This window comes from Falco punctatus (genome assembly GCF_963210335.1).
Source record: "Falco punctatus genome assembly, chromosome: 3".
Lineage (NCBI taxonomy): Eukaryota > Metazoa > Chordata > Aves > Falconiformes > Falconidae > Falco > Falco punctatus.
In genome coordinates, this window is record NC_137582.1 from 12,866,123 (window position 1) to 12,885,727 (window position 19,605).

Genomic DNA, 19,605 nt, shown 5'->3' on the forward strand with positions numbered 1-19,605 from the left:
CTCTCTCTCCCATTTCTAGCACTATCCTTCAGCAAATAATTCTGTAATGTTTTTTGGTTTTGTTTTGTTTTGTTTTGTTTTGTTTTGTTTTGTTTTGTTTTTTTTTGTGGGACACCAGTATAATCATGGAGAAGAGAGGGATTCACTTGTGGCTTGTTGAAGTCAATGGGAGATTCTCCACTGCTTGAAAGGTTTGAGTTAGACCCTGGGAGCAATTACATCTGTACTCTCCAAATCCCAGCCCTGTACCTTCCTGGCCTAGAAGACACCTGTTTTCCCAAAACACCATAATTTCCAGCGTTGATGTCTTCCAGATAGTTCACACAGTGTTTCTGGACAAGCCCAGGAGTCCTTCAGCCTTGATTAGTCTGCACTGAAGCAGCCTAAGCTTTTATGTCATGCCTATCACCATTTAGTGTTTCTTGGCAAAGCAGGGCCACTTTAACCCTATACTTAGTGCTCATTGTCCAATATTCAGGAAACCTTGCTTAGGACACTCTGCAGGGCACCTAGCTGCCTAGCTCTGGGCTGGGGACAGCACCATTAGGATCCAGGTGTAGAAATATTACCTGTGGTATGACACAGCATCACATCCTGCTGTAAGCTTCATTTTTCACAGCTTATCTGGGCTACAGAAACAGCGATTTAAAATAATCCTCATAATCACTCCTCTAACCATCTTGCCATCCTGGTACCCAGCTCACAGAAGGGTGCATCTGGCCCCATGAACACTTACCTGCCTTGACTGTTATTGTGATGTTTCTTCCCACACGGTAAACCAATCAAGGCAGCTCCGTAACACATAAAGCGATAAAAATATATTGAATGTTTAATCAAACATTCCCCTCCTTTATTTGCCTCTAGATTGCTAGTTATTACAACGTCTAGATCCTTTCCTTTTTTTTAGGTGCCATAAAATTATCTCTGGCTCTTGCAGTCTGTGAGTTTATGATTAATCAATTACTTAGAGAAGTTATCTATTAAAAATCAAAATGTGATGCTCAGTGCACTTCCAATAAAGCATCATACAGCAAGGTCTAATCCTTTTCTTCATCAGTTGCTTATTACCAGCAATTGTGTTAAGGGGATCACAGGAGTCATTAAGTAAACAGGGTGCATTAAAAGTGTATGCAGCATAACAAGGAAAATTACCTAATTAGTGATAGATGGTGCTGGAACAGATTAATTGAAGAGCTCTTACCACCAACTTTACTCAGCCTCATTCATGCCTTGCCTTGAAAATGGGACCAGTGAAATCATAGGTTGGCTTCAGTAAGGTTGCTTTTATGTTATACTGCCTCTGTCTAAATGATGCAGGTGTAACACAGTAATTTGGAGTAGGACCATCCTCCTGCCAGCTCCCCAGGGGACGCAGGCACAGATCTGCAAAAGTGAGCTGGGCCTTAAACAGCATAGAGGACGCTGGTCAAACAGGGCTCTGATATCTGCAGTGGATGCATGAGAGATCAAGATTCTCAGGACCAGCTTTAGGAGAGACATGGTTGTTTGCTCTCACCCTCCCAGGGACTTCTTCCTCTTTGACATAACCATCTCCAGGAAGGTATTCAAGCTGTTTCCATGGTGGCCCACCCTGCCTGTAAATACCAGTCCATGGGGTCATCCCCGCCAGGGTGGCAGGGAGTGCTCCATTATTTGAGTTTGTTGGTATCATTACAACACAACTCCTGGTGAACAAGCCTGTTGTCAACAGCACAGCAAGGAGCAGACAGGGGCTGGTGCTTTAATTAGTAAAGACAGGCCCAAATAAACAAGGGGGCTGGAGTTCCTCCCTGCTAGATGTTCCCCCATTTCAGTAGCCTTGACAGCACAGCATGTGGGAAGGGATGGGGCTGCTCCTGGCCACCACGTACCCACCCCACAGCTCATGCAGTGAGCTGCCTTCTTCAGAGTTGTCAGTTTGCAGAGCTCATTTAGAGACACCAAGCAATTAACTACCCCGTTGGCTCCCCTGTTCCCGTCTGAGCCTGACATCTCAGGAGAGACAGGGACCGCAATGCAGGTCTCTCCCCAGCAGTGTGAGTGGCTCGTCTCTGTCTTGGCCCACGCAGGCAGCGCTCAGTGGGTCTCATTTGTTTGCATTTGCCTGGCGCCTTGACATGATTAAGTAAAAAGTTTTAATATTCGCCGACATGAATTTTTAATGCCTGGCTCCTGCTCCCATGTCATTATTTGCCTGCGCTTCAGCAGTTTTGGAGTGCGTTTGTTTAGATAATGTTCCGTTAAAGGAAAAAGAGGGTGGGAGGAAGCCTCTACCTTTCCCCCCATAGTGACCATTAAATTATACACCAGTGCTAGGCTGGTGTTCGACAGGTGCTGGCGATGCAACTTCCTTTCACATGAACAGGGGCTTCAGCTACCCTACTTGCAGCAACATTAATGGGGGAAATCTAATATTGAGGTAAGTGATGTGACTCCAGGGCGCCTTGGTGTGTAGAGAAATTGAGTGTTTCCACCTTCTCCTGCTCTTTCTTAGCATCTCTCACACTCCTCACCCTCAACTGCCTTATAGACAGCATGGGAAAGGGAGAGGGTGAGGGTGACAGGAGGAAGAATGGGAGGGAAAGGAGGTATTTGGTGGACTATAATGCTGAGCGAAGATGACAGAAAAATGGAACAGCAGTGGTAGAAGGCAGCACAGGCCTTAGCATGGCAGCAAGGTCTCTTTCTGCAGTTCCACTGACTGAGCTTGAGGAGCGGGCAGAAATGGGTTAGAACAGGACTGATTAGATGGAAACATGAATGGTTCTGTACTGCATCAGATAAGCAGGAGAGTAGTGGAATGGGTCCAGGAAGAATCTGACTTTTGTGTATAGTTTGTGTTACAGTAATAGACTCTACTGAGGCTGAGTCCGGGTCTGATATGCCCTAAAAGCAGCTTCTGCAAAGACAAGCTCATGATTTAATAAGGAATGGATAGAGAGAACATTAGGTGATCTACAGTGATGGATGGATGGTTGGATGGATGGATGGATGGATGGATGGATGGATGGATGGATGGATAGGCAGAAACACAGTGAGGTTTAAACATGAAGCCTCATCATTTCTCTTAAACATATGAGCTGCTCTGAGTTGAATCTCCCAAATCAGCACCCTACCAATATTTCAAGGTTCAGATGCTTCTCACCAGCACCCTTTGCAACTCAGAAGTAGTTTGGGGTCTCTGCTGTCACCCCCACCCCCAGGCTTGGCTTTGCCCCCCGGGTCTGCTCCTGCCTCTGTCCGTGGTGCTGAGCACTTCCTGCAGGCTCTGCTCCCCAGCCCACTGGGGAGTCCCACCTCTCTGGGCACCCATGGATGGACCCTGGGTTTGAGTGGATGAAAGCATTACATTGTGCACAGGTTCAGGAGAAGACATCTCTCTAAGCTTCCAGCTGGCAGTCTCTAAACGAAGCGTGGTAAGGATATCTGGGCAGCGCCAGAGATGGCAATGGTTTGTTCAGGGAAAGGCAGTGCCCACTTCAGCTACTCATGTTTAATCTAGCTGTCCAACACAATGGCTGAGAAAACAGCCTAGAAGGTCGACTTTAAAGTCTTAGGCTGGAAATAGACTGCCCTCTCTTCCATGTGGGTTTTCAGAGCCTCTCTCTGCATGTGTAGAGTCCAGAATTTCAGGGATTCATCATGGGAATGCAAACAGAAGCAATATCATAGTGTGCTTGGAAGCAGGGACCTGGGAAGCAAGGAACACACCAAGCGAGTGCAGTTTACCTGCTTTTCAGTTACAAGCTTGGAGAAGGCCAAGCTGCCTTTCCTCATGCTGGATTCAAAACCCCCATCAACCACTAAGACTCTTCAATTGCTTTTAGTGATCTTGAGACCAGCTTTTAATGAGTAGGGCTACAGGTTTTTTTGAAAGTAAGTCATGGTTGAACAATGAACTGATCTTCACAATTCCTGTGGGAATAGGTGTAATTCAGTGTTTATGGGATAATTCCCTACATCACCAAAAACCTGAGGAGTAGGCAAGATATATGGTATGCCTGAGGACACATAACGAGTACAACAGCAGAAAACTCAAGTCCCTGGACCCCTGGTCTTGTTTCTGAACATTAGTTCCCACTATCTCAGATCTAAGGGAAGAGGCTTTTGCTCCAGTGTGTTTGGACATATGAGAAGGTGAAAGTGGAAAAGTCAAGTTTTGCACCAGTATCCTGCAGTGGAGAGAACTCTCTAGACTTCCTTACAAAGTAGATGAGGGCATACAAGATCCCAAGCCTACAAGTTCTCTGAGTTTGCATGCAGCTGGCCCTGCGACAGCAATGGATTATCTCATTAATGAGCTGGGTGTCCTCTAGGAAAGCTCATGGGTTTGGAACATGGCTGAGGGCAAAAATAACAGGAGCCTTCATCTCTCTGCGATATGAGCCTGAGGGAGCTGCTGTCCATTCCTAGTCCTTTAAAGGCTGGAGACAGCTCCAAATTGGGATGCCCTTGGCTCTTGTGTCTGTCAGCAGTCTCCTTCTGGCTGCCCGACACCAGCCCAGTTCCACGCAGGCACGAAGGGTCTGCCTGCGCTGGCGGCAAGCAGGGGGTTACATTTCACACACTCGCCTGCCTCTGTCAGGAGGAGATAAGGGCAGCACAGCCTCCATTAGGGAACATTCTTAAGTTACTTGTGTCTTGGCTCTGGCCGATATGTAATCCAGGGGAGAGCAGGTGCAAGAGAGGAGCACAGCCAGGTGGCTTCTCTTTAAAGCCCAGGGGCGAGCTAAGGATAGAGGAGGAAAAATAGAGAAATGAGCTTCACCTCCAGAGGGAATTAGCACCCTCTGCATGCTATTAAAGGATCCAGCACAATCCATGGGCATGTCAGATGGCACAACCCCAACACCAACCCTTCTCAAAGCAGCCAGCATTAGCTCCCATTGCTGTTCTTACCAATTCCTTGTGGTGCAAGGGAAGACAGTGAGGATGCACTAAAGCGAGGTTTGAGTCATGGCTTTTGACAGCAAGAGCCATGTGATCCAAACAAAAGAGGGATTTCTTTTGCTGGAGAAAATCTGTTCTACCTGTACGCAGACCAGTTGGCAAGGGTGGAGTTAGCCTTTCCTAATTTTAAGAAATACAAGTGCCCACATGCAAGCTAGTTGTCTGAACTCCCAGGATAGTCAGAGAAATATGGTCAGGGCTCCTCTGACCCAAGTAGGGATCTGCTCTAGGACGAGACAACTCATACCTTGATGTCCACTGAAAACTCAAATCAAGGACATGTTAATGGATTGATGAGCACCTAAAATTAGGAAAGGCTAACTCCACTCTTGTGAATCTCTACCCTCACCCCAGCTAAAAGAGAAAGTGGTTTCAGCTGAGACCATGCAAGTTCCTACAGGCAAGTCCCTGCTTTAAAATGAATTTGAAGTACAAATGCTAAACTTTAACATATGTAGATAATTAGTAGAATGAAGCACTCCACTGCAGGACATACCACATACTAGACAGCTTCTCTTCAGTTCTGTTAACTAACCTGCTTGCAGGCATATGACTTCATCCCAGAGCACGGATCTGTGGGGAAAAAAAAAAAGGTGCTGTGTTTCTTTCACCTGGGAGGGATATGGCTTTGATTCTACTGCTCTTTACCTTTGCAATTCACACTTTATTAAAGCCATTAGACCCTCTATAAATACACTGATAATGATCAAGTGGCACTTCTTTAATAGACAGTAAGTAGCCTGCTACATCTCAATGAAGCAGGCTGTTAAGCAGACACAAGACATTTCCCACAAAGACACTGCTTCTTGGTGTTTACGCCCTTCAGATACTTAGGGAGATGTCACATCATGTCTTGATCACTGCTGTACTGATTCAGCTCTTTTCATCTTGCCCTTGTAAATCAATCCTTCCAGCCCTCAGCCATTTGTCAGTTATTCTTATATAAACTCGCTGCCATTTGACAATATCTGTCTGGTAAGAAGAAGCCCAGCAATGAGCACAACTTTCCATATACATTAACGTTGAAGCTCCGCCATCCCTCCGGGATTTTTGATCTTTCTGCTGTTTGTTATTTTCAGAAGGCTGCAGAAGGCAGCTCTTCTCATGAAGTGGCTTCTTGACTGGGAGCTGAGATTTGCAAAAAGCAAAACAAAAAAATCAGGGGCTTTGCCCAGACTTTAAGACTATTCTTATGCATTAAATGTGCCTGGACTGTCCTCTGCCCCTGAAGATAGCCAGCACTGAACAACCCACAGCTGTACTATTGAAATCCCATACCTTCAAACAAGATGTCCATGACTGCGTGGTGATAATGGCTGGTGGCTGGTCATGACTCCTGAGAAGCATTTGAAAATGGGCTAATTATCCTAGCTCATTAGTATGTCCAGGGCTGTTCTAACAACTGACCAGTTTAACACTTGAGTCCCAGTGCTGGAAACACTCTCAGGCACTCTTAAATTTACTAATACCATTGTGGTCCCAGTGACCTTGATTCTGCTACTTCCCATGCAAAGAAGAATGAGGAATATTCCCAACACATTATAATTCACTTACAGAAGAAAATGTCCAGCCTGGACCGTGAGACCCAAAAGAAGAGGCTGAAGGCAATAAGCAATTGAACTGTAAGCCAGAGGACGAATTTTTCTATCTACATATCTCACACAACTCCTTATTCAGATTGTTTGCACCAATTCTTCTAGTATATGACTGTTTTCTTTCACACAGGACCAATCTGTGAGGGTCAAGACAAGGTCTAAGGATATGATGTTTGTGTGTGGATCTGAAATTGATTTTACAGTGATTGAGCAGAGCTGTTGACCTGGCAGAACAGGTGTTCCCTGCCAGGAAGAAGACCTGATTTATGAATCATAGAAACATAGAATAGTATGAGTTGGAAGGGACCTTTAAAGGTCATTTATTTCCAACCCCTTGCCATAGGCAGAGACACCTTCCAGTAGACCAGCTTGCCCCATCCAACCTGACCTTGAATGTTTCCACGAATGGGACACCTACCACTTCTCTGGGCAACCTGTGATCATGTTTCCCTACCATCATTGTGCAAAGTGTCTTCCTTAGATCTAGTTTGAATCTAATCTCTTTTAGTTTAAAACTATTAACCCTTGTCCTCTTGCTCCAGGCCCTGCTAAAAAGTTTGTCCCCATCTTTTTTATAAGCCCCCTTTAAGTACTAAAAGGCCTCAGTAAGATCCCCCCAGAGCCTTCTCTTCTCCAGGCTGAACAACCCCAACTCTCTCAGCATTTCTTAATAGGAGAGGTGTGGGAAGAAAGATTGCCAGTAAAGACTGAGGCAAAAAAATTGAGTACCTCAGCCTTCTCCTTGTCTGTTGTAACCAGTTTGCCAGTCTTGCTCATCACAGTGGGTATTCTTTCTTGACCTTCCTTTTCTGGCTGACATACGTGTAGAAGCCCTTCTTACTATTCCTTGCATCCCTTGCTAAGTTCACCTCCTGCTGCACCTTGGCCTTCCTGACCGAACCCCTACACAACTAGGCAGTGTCCCAGTACCCTTCCCAAGATACCTGTCCCTACTTTCACTGCCTGTGCATTCCCTTCTTGCGCTTTAGTTCAACCACCAGGTCTCAACTCATCCATGATGGTCTCTTGCCTTTCTTTCCTGATTTCTTACACCTGGGGATTAAGAGTTCTTGCACTCTATGGAGACTGCTCCTAAAGATCTGCCAGCTCCATTCCTCTCCCTTGTCCCTGAAGGCAGTTTCCTAGGAGGTCCTGTTGAAGCACAGTTCTTGTCACTAGAAAGACAAGCCCTTCCCAGGGCTAATCCGCAGCAGCAGCAGGGTGAGGTAGAGTCCATGGCTGACATAGACCCTGCTATGTTGCCTATACATGCACCAGAAGAGTGCTAATGGCCCAAAAGGCTGAGAAGTAGAAAGCAACTCTGTTAGAAAAGCTGGTTTCACTGGGAGCCATATTCCTCTCTCCTCCTGGAGATGTTGTAAGGGACAATGAATTCATCAATCTGTCATTTAAGATTGTTCGCTTGACAGGTCCAAAATGCATCTTAAAAAACTCCCAAACATTAAGGGCTTTAATAATTTAAGTTACTCTTAAATATGCCCTGCAATTCAAATCCTTGGAGTGGTTTAAACATTGAAAGAAGTTCAATCTAGACAGTGATTTAAAGCTAAGATAGATGAGTTCAATTTGGCTGTGCACTGCAGACCTGGAAGGCCACGGACCTGACATCACTTTGCATTGAGAGTCTCCAGAGATGTCCATATGAAACACCGATTAGGTGGATGTCCAAGAGTGGAGCAGGATGCAGAGGCATTGCCAGAACAACTCCTCACTGGGTGAAGGAAAGACTAGAAGATGCTAGGATTACTATAGTTTCGGTTGCTGTCTGACCTACAACCTGCCCATGGAGAGACACCTCTGATGACAGTGAGTTTTGGATCCAAATGGCAGTGTTCTCTGACTATCTCTCAGCTGTCTCTACTGTGAAAAATGGCCTCGTGGTTTTGTAAACCACAATGGCTTTAGTGGTTCAGAAACAGGCACATCTCAGGTATAATTTATTTGATCATTAAAGTGGGATAAGCCATGCCATTGAAGTGCTAGTTTGCTTTCCATTAACAATAAAGAGAAATTAGTCAAATTAGTTTTGAGGGAAACACCTGAGATAGCTACACTGTAGGTATCTAGACTGGTCAAATGAAACTCATCTTCAGTACCAGAGCAGATCAGTATCACTGTTGATTTCTCTCCCACTAGCGCTAATCTTCATAGAAATCGCCCTATATTCTGTTCTCTGATCTCTAATCTCCATTTATTCCTGCTAGTCTTATTTTTGATCTGAGACCAACACAGCCCCAGCACAACAAGATATCAAATCTGTTGGCTGTAGACAGTACCAGGCTATAACTAATGGCAATGAGGTGATCACCCTAAAGAAAACCGAAGAAAGAAGATAATGAAAAAACTAATGTGGTCCTGATTCTCATATTTTTTTCAAGCCCTCTGGAAGTTGTCCTTTGTGACCAAATCTATCAACACTCAAGAACTCAAAAATGTGGTTGCACAGGTAATGAGTTCCTAAACTGAAATAGCATTTTGTTCTTTATTGCATGGACTGAAAAACTCACAGACAGATGTATGAAAGCATGTTATGATGCAGTGGAAGAAGAAGATGAAGAAATAAAGACTGTAGTTCTCCCACTACAGATGCTTTTAAACACTTGCAAAATTTGCAAGACACTTGTGAACAACAAAAAACACTTGCAAATGCCCACATGGAAATTCGATGTGGATACTGAATAAACAAATACATGGGATGTATTTGTGTGTGTAGGGAATTGTGGATAGTAACAATGGACTGCAAAAGTGTACATGAGGCCATAAAGACCTGCAGATCCCAGCACCTGCACTCCACATGTCCCCACACATCACAAATGATATCAAGAGACCTGAAAAAAATTTTTTCCTCGTAGCCCACCTTGACAGAAGACTGTATAAATTGGCAAACATCAGATTGTGAATGAAGGTCCACTGAAAGGAGTAAAGGATCACCCATTATCTTTACTGAGATCTGTGAAGAGCTCCAACACAGATGAACCAATGTCATGAGCTGCCACCTTCTGCAGACTTTCTCCCTGACGCTTAAACTTTACCCTGTCTAGCACATTCAAGAGTTATCTTCATAACCCCACTCTAGCTAACAAGAGACTGCTCCATTACTCACTGGAGATTAAATTATAATCACATCCAATTCCTTTCCCCCCATTCCCAGCAGCTGCATTACTCTCGATAATCAGACACTGACTCACATTCTTCAGACACGGCAACCAATATTGCCTTCCATATTTCACAATAAAAATTGCATGTGAACCCATGTCACCGAGAATTAATTTTTGTAAGACAATGTTTATATTAACCATTCATTTATTGACTTCTGTTTGGTGGGTCAATTTTGAAATTTATGTTCCCATGAGATCCACACATTGACCTCAGTTTCATCTCAGGTCAATATTCCCTTCTCAGGTCAATAAATCTTGAAACTGACCATAGCAGAAGTCAATAGTATCTGCATATTCTCATACTGTCAGAGGGTTGGTAACATAGAATTTTGTGTCTGAGAGGTGAGGAAGCATGAGAGACACCAAGAACTATTGAATGAGGTATTAAAATGGAATTCTTGCTCAATAGCTCTCCTTCCCATCCATCTATAGAGTTAGATCTGCCAGCAGTAGAGAAAATCGTTTATGTTATTTATTTGTATATAAGTATGTGAGCATCCCATAACAGAGAGACACCGATGCTGAGTACAAATAAGAACTGGAGGACAGAAGGTCCTGGCCCTAAACAGCTTCCAATGGGTATGGACAGGTGGAAAAGTTCGAAGCAATAGAATAAAAGGGAAGAGTGTAGAGACCATATGTCTCACAAGCAATCAGGGGAGCCTCTAGATATCTCATCAAAGGAGAATTTTATGCTGGGACTGAAAAGGAAGAGGTCACTTTGTAGAAGTTCATTGGAAGTTTCTTCCAAGTCAGGGAAAGCATCAATCCATCTACATGACAATCTGCTAAGAGAGCAATAACATCTGCATTCTCGGGTTGATCAGAACCCGAGATGATGAGAACTGGTCTTCTGGCTGTCAATGGGAGATGAGGGCCAGGATGGAGGCAGAGTGCTGGCAGCTCAGGCAGGGAAAACAAGTAGCTGATGCACTAAATGGATCCCAAATCTGACAAAGCAGTGCTGCACACGAGCTAGCAAACTGCTCAGAGGCTCCAGGACTAATCTGCCTTCATGGAGAGAGTCGCTTACTGACAGATGGCCCCACAATGGTGTGGCCATTGTGTTCTCTGGTCTCTTACCTCCTGCTGGGATTCTTGGGAGTGTAAAATATCATTGTGCTCATGGATATCCCTTTGCGTTCCAACCCCCTCCTCCTCACCATGTCCTCTGGGAATTCAGAGCCTACAGGTGCTGGGGATGGCCAACATGTAAGCACCACCCCACACACACCCCCCAACAGGTTCCTCTTTGCCTCTTACAAACTGTCAGTGACTTCTGCTAGGACTGAAACTGCTCCCTCCTTCTGGCTGCGCCATGAACACTCTTGAGTCACCACATTGAGGTGGCCTTTGTCCTGAAAGCCCTGAAGCCCAGTTTTAAGTACTGTTCTGCTTCCGAACCTGTCCTTTAAACCAAGGCTGTGCCTGGAAATGTGTAGTTGGATTGGGATTGGCCTCTGGCCTCCCTCAGGCTCTGAGGATGGTTGGATGGGCAATATTCATCTGGCCTGTTATAAAGTTACCATGGCTATGTTTTTACAGGCAATCTGTGGGAGAAAACTCTTGACCAAGGGAATATTGACAGTACATAGATGTAAGAGTGAGAATATTTCTCATTAAAGAGAAATCCCAAAGGATTTTGAACCAGATTGCAAGTCAACCCAGAGACCATCATGCCTGACACATGAGTTGGCTCATGCCAGTGACACACCTAGCTAGCATGTTTCTAGCCTGCTGGTGAGGGAGCACCAGGACAGCATGGATCCATGTGGCAGAGGGCTCAGAGGGATCTATGGAGCATGGCTGGACCAGTGTCAGGGTCCTGCAAACCAAGGATGGGTGCATAAACCCTGGTTTGGGAACTGTGACACACTGGGATCTCAGAGTGCTTTGCAAAGCTAAGGATGACATTTCCATCAGTGTAAGTGGCTGCATAGAGAGGTTAAATACATAGTCTGCTGAAGAGCCAGGAACAGAACTTGTAAAGTTCCTGAACAACCTCCTTTGATAAATTCTTGGTGTCCTGAAGGTGCCCACAGTACAGCAGTGTCCAGATGTTATATCCACACCTCACAAACCTTCATGCAATGGACTGTCCTTGGAGCCACAGTGTTGCAGCCAGCCACATGTGCTTTTCCCCTTCCAACCAGAAGCTCCAGTGTTTGTTTCACAGGCGCTCTTGGGGGCCAAAGTTCCTTCTGCTCCATGGACCCTGGTCTGATCTCTGCCTTCCCTATCCCTGGTGCCACTGAGCTTTCCTCCCAAGGGATGGATGGTGGGATACAGCCTCACCTTGGGTGGGGAAGAGAAGTGGGTTGCAAGCAAGTTTAATTCTTCTTTCCACCTTCCCTGGCTGAGAAAGCACAGCTGCTACCCGTCGTCTTTTCCTCCACAGCTTGCGTGCAGGAGCCTGGATCCTGCCAGCCACTAATCTTCCCTGCCTCAGGGCTTTCCTGACAGAGGAAATGATCTGCCAGACCCAGCTTAATGGAATTGTAATTGCCAATTAAAAGCTGTCCTGTTAATTGCAGCAGCTTGAAGGTTTGAGTATGCATTTGTGTGGGCATGTGGGTGCATGAGCTGGTGTGAGTCCCTGAAGTCTCTGCTGCTGAAATTGATGGTCTATCTGCAAGGAGATGAACTTGGGAATAACCGGCATCTTGTGAACTTTTCTGCTGTTGAAACACCACCCAGAATGCCCCTCTGGCCTGTTCAAGGTAACAAACCAGCTAAAAGGCAAGAAAGGAGGACAAGCCATGTGAAGGGGGAGAATCTAGTGTCACCGATGGATGAAGCAAACAGGAGGAGCCATCTGAATTACCATCAGTCCAGAGGCTGATCTTGATGGATGCTGGGGAAAAGGTATGAGAGAGAGCTTACAGATTTACTAATGCAGCTGATGTATTAATGAACAAGGTCTGACAATTTATTGCATATCTGTAGCTTCCAGCATTTTGTTCCTCCAGAACCAACAGGCTTGTACTGTCAATCCAAGGGACTTTTCAGTTTGGGTGAAAAGAAGAGATCTGAACAGAAGGAAGAAAATCAAATTTTTCTTGCAAAGGTGAGGGAGTGGAAAACGTGGGTTTTTTTACAGGAACAAGGTGCTTTTGAACTCTCTGTAGAATGACAGCCTGTCTCCACACTTCCCTCAGAGTCCCGATTTCCTACTGCTATGCATGCAACTATTTATACCTGCGCAAAGCAGGTATTTGGCTGTCCTATTCCACAGGGCAATGTCCCTCACCCACTGTTCCTCGTGTAAAAAAAAAAAAAAAAAAAAAAAAAAAAAAAAAAAGAGACAAACATGGAGGCAGGACACTTTGGGTAGAAACTTGGTCTGCAAAAGACCAACATTCACACACCTGGGTTCTTTTTCCGGTTCTGCCACAAACCCTTTCTTTGACACTGGGCTTGTTACTTAACCTCAGGTTTTGCACCGACGTTTCATGCCAACCTAACCAGTGGGTCTTGAAGAAAAAGCAGACAATATGTTATACAAAAGGCAAGAGGCTTGCAGTGTCTTCTTGGAGGCATTCCATATTCTCACCTATACTACTTAAGGCCATTCAAGATGGAAACCCATTCCCATGATGTGCACTGTGTCTCTCTCTCACAACTGAAAGCAGAATTTCTCATTGCTCTCCCTGGGTCAGGACCAGGGCTCTGAGCATGGAGACAAGAGAAGAAGGAATAAAGAGGTCACTAAAAAGCCGTAGCTGTTTAAACCTCTTCACTTATACAGCTCAGTTACACAGGTCAGAATGAAGACAGAATATCACCAGCCTATGCCTTGACTGCTTTCCTACTCTCGTAGGCTGTAAGCAAGGAGGTCTTCTTGGGTAAGGGTGGTTGAAGAGCACAAGTCCATTCCCATCGGGAAAGACTTTTCATGTTGACCCCTTGGACTCTTTCCAAATCCATTGCTGCTTTCCCATGGGGCCATCCTGAATGCCTCCCCTCCATCCCTCCACCCCAGCCAGCCTGGGACCCTGCTGAGTGCACTTATCCTTCACTGCTGCCAGGAGCCTCCAGATCTATAGCAAAAGGAGATTAGCTCTTTGGCTGGGGTTGGGAGACATTCATCTGCCTGCACATCTCCGGTCAAGCAGAGGCTGAGGGGCCTATTTATCAGGGGAGCTGGAGAAATGTAGTGCTGTCAGGGGACAGTTCACCATTGTATGATTCATCTTCCCTTGCTCTGGGGTTTGCATTTTCCCTTTCCATTTTGAACAGGGACAGTTTCTACAGCAGAGAAATTGGTGTAGGTCTGTTTTGCTTGGACTGTTCTTCCAAGGAACAGACTCTTCTGCCACTCCCCAGTTTTGTCCTGTTTTTTCAGTTTCATCTTGCCCCATACCAGGAGATGGATCTCCATATCAACCCACCAAGGAGGACTGAAGTCCTTCCACAAGGTCAATGCTTTCTTCCCCTCTGAATATTCCTTTCCAACTTCCTTCTTGTTACCTCATCTTCAACTACTGAGGTAGAGCCTCAGAGTTTTCTTTAAGCATGGTGGTATCTCTGGAAGAAAAATGGAGATTTTCCTCCTGAATCCACATACTCTATCAAGAGGCCAAATTAAGTGCATGGGAGGCTGAAAAGAAATCCATTAATATCAGGTTGGTTCAGTTGGCTCCACCACCTCTCTGCGACCTTTTTCTTTGCCTAACCACTCTCATGGGGCTTTTGTTTGGATTGTTTTGGGTTTTTTTTCTTTATATGTAATTGGAGTATCTCTTGCTGCAACTTCTAGCCATTGAGAACCCAAGTGACATTATGGCCATTCCCTGAAAGCCTTTCCACCACAGAAACAGGAGAAGGGGGAATTTCCACCCTTAGGGTTACTGGCCCAATCTGCCTTTGCTTTGAGTGGTCTTGACCAAGTCTCTTTCTCTCTCTCTCTCTCTCCCTCTCTCTCCCTCCCTCCCTGGCTAGCAGGATCTGAGACCCCAGGCCACTTCTTTGTACTAACATCACTCGGAGCTGCCAGTCAATGCAAAACGCTGCTTTGGTGACTGCAGTTCTCTAGCCGAGCAGTCACCCCATTGGTGTGGGACTCCAAAGAGGGCTGATATGTGGTTTACAGGGTATCTAGATATCATCTTAGGACAATTTGGGTGGCATCACTGTGTTTTTTCCCATAGTCTGAGTATGGTCATCATCTGGTTCAGAGAGGATGGATCTTGACTACTCCTCCGCTGTATGGGATGTTCCAAGTGGAGCCTGGAGTTGCTCATGGCTTGTGCATTGTAATACAAAAGCAAAGACTACCACGAATCTCCAGTCCTTCTGGTGAAGGAGTTTGGGGTAATTATGGCCATTAAACAAAGAACGAAACTGGTCTGACAATGTGGCCTGGGACACCAGTCTGTCAAGACTTAGCTCAGTGCCCCAGTGTCCTAAACAGACACCTCACCAGTTTCCCTTCCACCAAACACATGCACCCTCTGCAGCATGGGCTGGAAAGCTTTTAATCCGAAGTCCCTGCCCCAGTGCCCCAGGGATACCTCAAGAGGCTGGAAAGGCTCATTGACAATGCAGCAGGCTGTGTTCAATGATAATCTTTCCAAATCTGGAGGACTGAGGGCTGTTCTTTACATTTCCTTGAGATGACACTACATTGACTGATGTCTCCTTCTCACCCTGCTCACCTAAATCCTGAACTGGCATCATGTGCACTTAGCCAGTTTGATGTGTCTGTAAATGCTGGCAGTTTGGGATGAAGCTAAAGCATCACCATGCAGCCTTCTGCAGTCCTGACAATCCCACCAACAGCCCCCAAATCAGTGACTAAGGCTTTCAAATCATGAATCTACCTAATACCCACAACATTTTAAAAACAAAATAAATAATGAGTTCTTTTTTATTTGATTACCAGTCCCTGAGTCTGTAAGATCCACATTTTAATGTGTTTATTCACAGTTAAGTCAATTAGACAATTAGGTCTAGAGCATGATCTTAAAAAAGTAATTATAATGAAAAAAAAAGAAGAAAGTATAAACACAATCTAGGAGCTGGTGCTTTAACAAAAGGCAGATGTTCCTCACATGTCAAATTGTAGAGCTGTAGAACTGCTTGCCAGGGGATGTTGTGGATTTGGTTAATGGTTTCAAAAGGAGGCTGTATACATTCTTGGAAGAGAGATCTACTGGATGTTATTAAATAGGCAAGTGACAACAGGCTTACAAAATTGCCTGAGCTAAGAACAGTCAGAGCCCACGAGACTGTTAGAAGAGGTATCACGTTTGTACTCTTCTTAATTTTCCCATTGAAAGAGCCTGCTTAGGGCCATCGTTGGAAAGAAGCCTCTAGCCGGGAAGGACCCTTTCTTCTCTCATAAATCAATGATGTTGTAAGACCACAGATAAGTCTCAGGAGTGACCATGCTGACTTTGGCCCTTCTGACAGTCATTTCATCATCCACTTGTAGAGCTATTTTTAACAAGGGTTCACATCCCTTCAAATTTGGATGTTGGAAATCTGAGTCAGCAATCCAGAAATATGCTAATCTTGTTAAAGCAATAAAGCACCAGCCCAAGGCATCAAAGCGAATTCATTTCCCTTTTGTGTAAGCTCCAGGCAAGACCTCCTTTGCCTAATTCACTTTTGCCTGTAAGCTCTTTGGTAGATGATTGTATCAATGAGGCCATAGAAAGTGTTTGTTTTATGATGGTTTGAACAGTTTTAACAGGACTCATCTCCCTTTCTCTGTGCACATGGACATCCTCAAGCTTAAAGAACCCTCCCCAGGGAAAACTACTGGGCTCTGGTCTCATCTGGAATGCTCAAACACTGCTGTCTCTGTGGTGGTGGTGGGCCCCAAGTTCACATTGTTCTCCTCTGCAGATAACCTACATCAGCCACAACTCCCTGCCTGCCTCAGAGATGGATCTTGGTGCTTTCCCTCTTTTCTCCCCTCCCACATCAGCATCCTGCATCCTTGCAAGCAAAACGCTGTCACCATTTCCTCAGAGGCACAAGGAAAGATCTCAGGGGATAGTTTAAACGAAGGGTCCTCAAACTTTTTAACCAGGGGGCTGGCGTGCGGATGCAGTGGCAGGCAGTCATCTGCGGCTGCTTGGTTCCCCCCACAACCTCTGGCAGGGGGGGAGCGGGGGGGTTCTGTAAATACCAGGGGCTGGATTGAGGACCCTGGCGGGCCGTATCTGGCCCGCGGGCCATAGTTTGAGGACCCCTGGTTTAAACTATTGACTAATGAGTTGCTTCATCTTCTTAGGGGTGCTTCATCACCATGGAGGAGGCAGATGGGCAGAAAAGGAATATTGCTATTGATATTGTCAGCCCTCGAGTCTCTCCTGGGTGCTGCGGAAGACAAAGGGGTAATTTGGGGTAGGGAATGTTTGTACAGCACTGAGCACTGGGAACACCTTAGTCCTGGCCAGGGTCTTCAGCTCAGTTGCAAAACAAATGAAGAAATAAACATAATGAACAAGACTGCTACCTACCAGCTGTGAATGGTGTGTCCAGAGGTCCAGAAACACCACACCGCTGGCATGGGTCGGGTAGAGCTATAGGAGCCAAAATAAACCTCCTGCAGGGCTAGCTTGGCTTCAGACAGGAGACAGAGGTGGACATACGGTGCTGTCCCAATCTCATAAAACCTTCTGGACTGAAACAGCAGCTGCATAGCCCTTGTGATCTCCCTAGAGCATCCCGGAGAGATCATCTTAGCCTTAAAATAAAAAAATTTAAAAAATCCTTCTTCCAGGCATTACATACCCCAGAATCCCAGACACATCCCTCCTGCTTGTCGACACTTAACTGAAGTACCTGACTTCAAAGTATTTTTGCCCTCAGCTAATTCTGTATCCAACAGAAAGGGTCAGGCAGAAAGCCAGCACAGCCTGCTGCTTCCCGGTTATAGGGTGTGCTCTCAGCTCCTTTGGATATACTGGACCTTCTACCTGATAATGTCTCCCCACAAAGGGTGCCCCAGGCCTCCTCCAGGTTTGTAGGAGAGGTGTCTGGAGGGCACAGGGCTTGTTAAAACAAGGTACAAGCTTGGATGCAAACGTCATTGCCACCCCAGAGGAGTCCGGCAATCCTGATCTGCTCGCTCTCACCGGCTAAGGTCTGTGTCAGCTTTTTCTTTGTTGTTCCTTTAAGCATCTTTTCAAATTGACGCTATTGAGAAAAAAAAAGTCTGAAAAAAACTAGGAAAGGCTGGCAAAGAATGATGGGGACTGGCCCAAAGCAGACTGGGCTTTTTGCTGCGGTCTGCCACAGGGTTTCAGCTCTGGGATGAGGCCCTGCAGCACAGAGCTTTGTGCTTACGGAGAGCACTCAATCCCATATATCCAGCCCTGCCTCGTGTCCTCGGTCCTAGGCAGTGCCTCTCCTGGGGTCTCTCCTTTCCTGGGATCCCACAGACCTGTACCACTGCACATGGACAGCTTTTGCCGTCCTATGCATGCTGGCAGGAGCCTCCACTCCCACCCACGCACACACAAAAACACGTGCACTGAGACACCCGTGCTCAAGTGGGTACGTGCAAACAAATTGCGCCTCCAGCCTGCAACCCTTGTGCAGACGTCACACAGCCTTGCATAGATCCTGCACACGCACACACGTGGACACCCCGATGCCACCTAAACGGCTTTTCCACCCTGCGCACCCACACATCTTCCAGCACCCACCCTAAGCTCTGCTGATCCAGCCCCACATGTATGTTGCTGATCCAGCCTCACACACATCTGTAAACCTGCCTGCAGGGGTAAAGGCCCCCACACGCTCCCTCCACCCTATGCCACCTATGCCCAGCTCTACCAGTGCTCCCGGTGAAGCCAACCTCATGTGAAGCCTCCTCACCCCAAAGACCAGCTCCGAAGGGTGACCAAGAGGGCAAGGAGCCCACCCCACAGCCTACCCACAGCCCTTGCTCACCCACCACCACCCCAACCTTGCAAAGAGGCTTTACCAGCCCTTCCACCCCGCACATGTCTTCATTTGTCCTCTTCTTGTGCAGCCACTAGACGGCAGGTCAGGCTTGCAGAAATGCTCTTTCCATCCAGGCAGTCGATGGGCTCATTTGTCCCAGCTCCCCCAAGTCGATGGGGCTGACACTTGGCAGTCAACGCTCTGATTAAGATGCCACAGTTGAGTTAAAGCACACATTAAGATTTGATGAGTAATTGATCAGCACATCAACAGGGATACAGGGCTGGAGAGAGAAGCAGAGGATGCGGACACCTGGGTAAAAGCTCCAGCTGCACGCACAGGCTCCGTCTTTAAATAAAACTTATTAGGGAGTTTGAATCTTAAAGGGATAATGTCAGGTTTATACGAGATGGGACTACTATGGAGCTGCTGAGTGCAATAAACAGGCTTGACATAATATAAACGCTGATTTAAAATTCTGGCTCCCTCATATCCTTCGAGGGGCACATCCAGACGGAGCAGGAGAGAGGGGGCTGGGCTCGAGCTTAGCTGAATCGCCTTTATACCGATGGGAAAGTGCTGACATTGATGGATTCGTTCCTGATTTTACACCAGTGTAGCTGGGTGTCTCTCGCCGGACCGGGAGGTATAAATAGGCATGTGTGTGTCTGATGCAGATATTCAGGGCTCCAGCCTCTTTCTTGCCTTTTTAAATTGTGCAATATTTTGTGGCTGGGGAAAAATGAATGAGAAGTGACTGTAAAATGGTACTACCTCATTTCACAATTAAATCAAAGCCACACTTGTGCATAAGTGTTCATAGACACAGGGACTTCATCGCCAGCCCACCAGAAAAAGGGTTTCCTTTAAACTCTGTGTTGTCATGGGAAGGTAATGTAAGTAGATATAATATACCTACAATAAGAATACACAATTCTGGCAGAGAAACCCTGATTTTCTTTTTACACAAATACCCA

General features: G+C 46.0%; 1 long non-coding RNA gene across 1 annotated transcript in view; it reads right to left on the reverse strand.

Moving 5' to 3' along the window:
• LOC308061327 overlaps nt 1–19,605 on the reverse strand; it is a 33,838-nt gene that overhangs the window by 2,458 nt on the left and 11,775 nt on the right. Inside the window, exon 1 of the long non-coding RNA XR_013927170.1 lies at nt 1–19,605. This exon is cut by the window's right edge and continues 11,775 nt beyond it. This is a non-coding gene — a long non-coding RNA (uncharacterized lncRNA).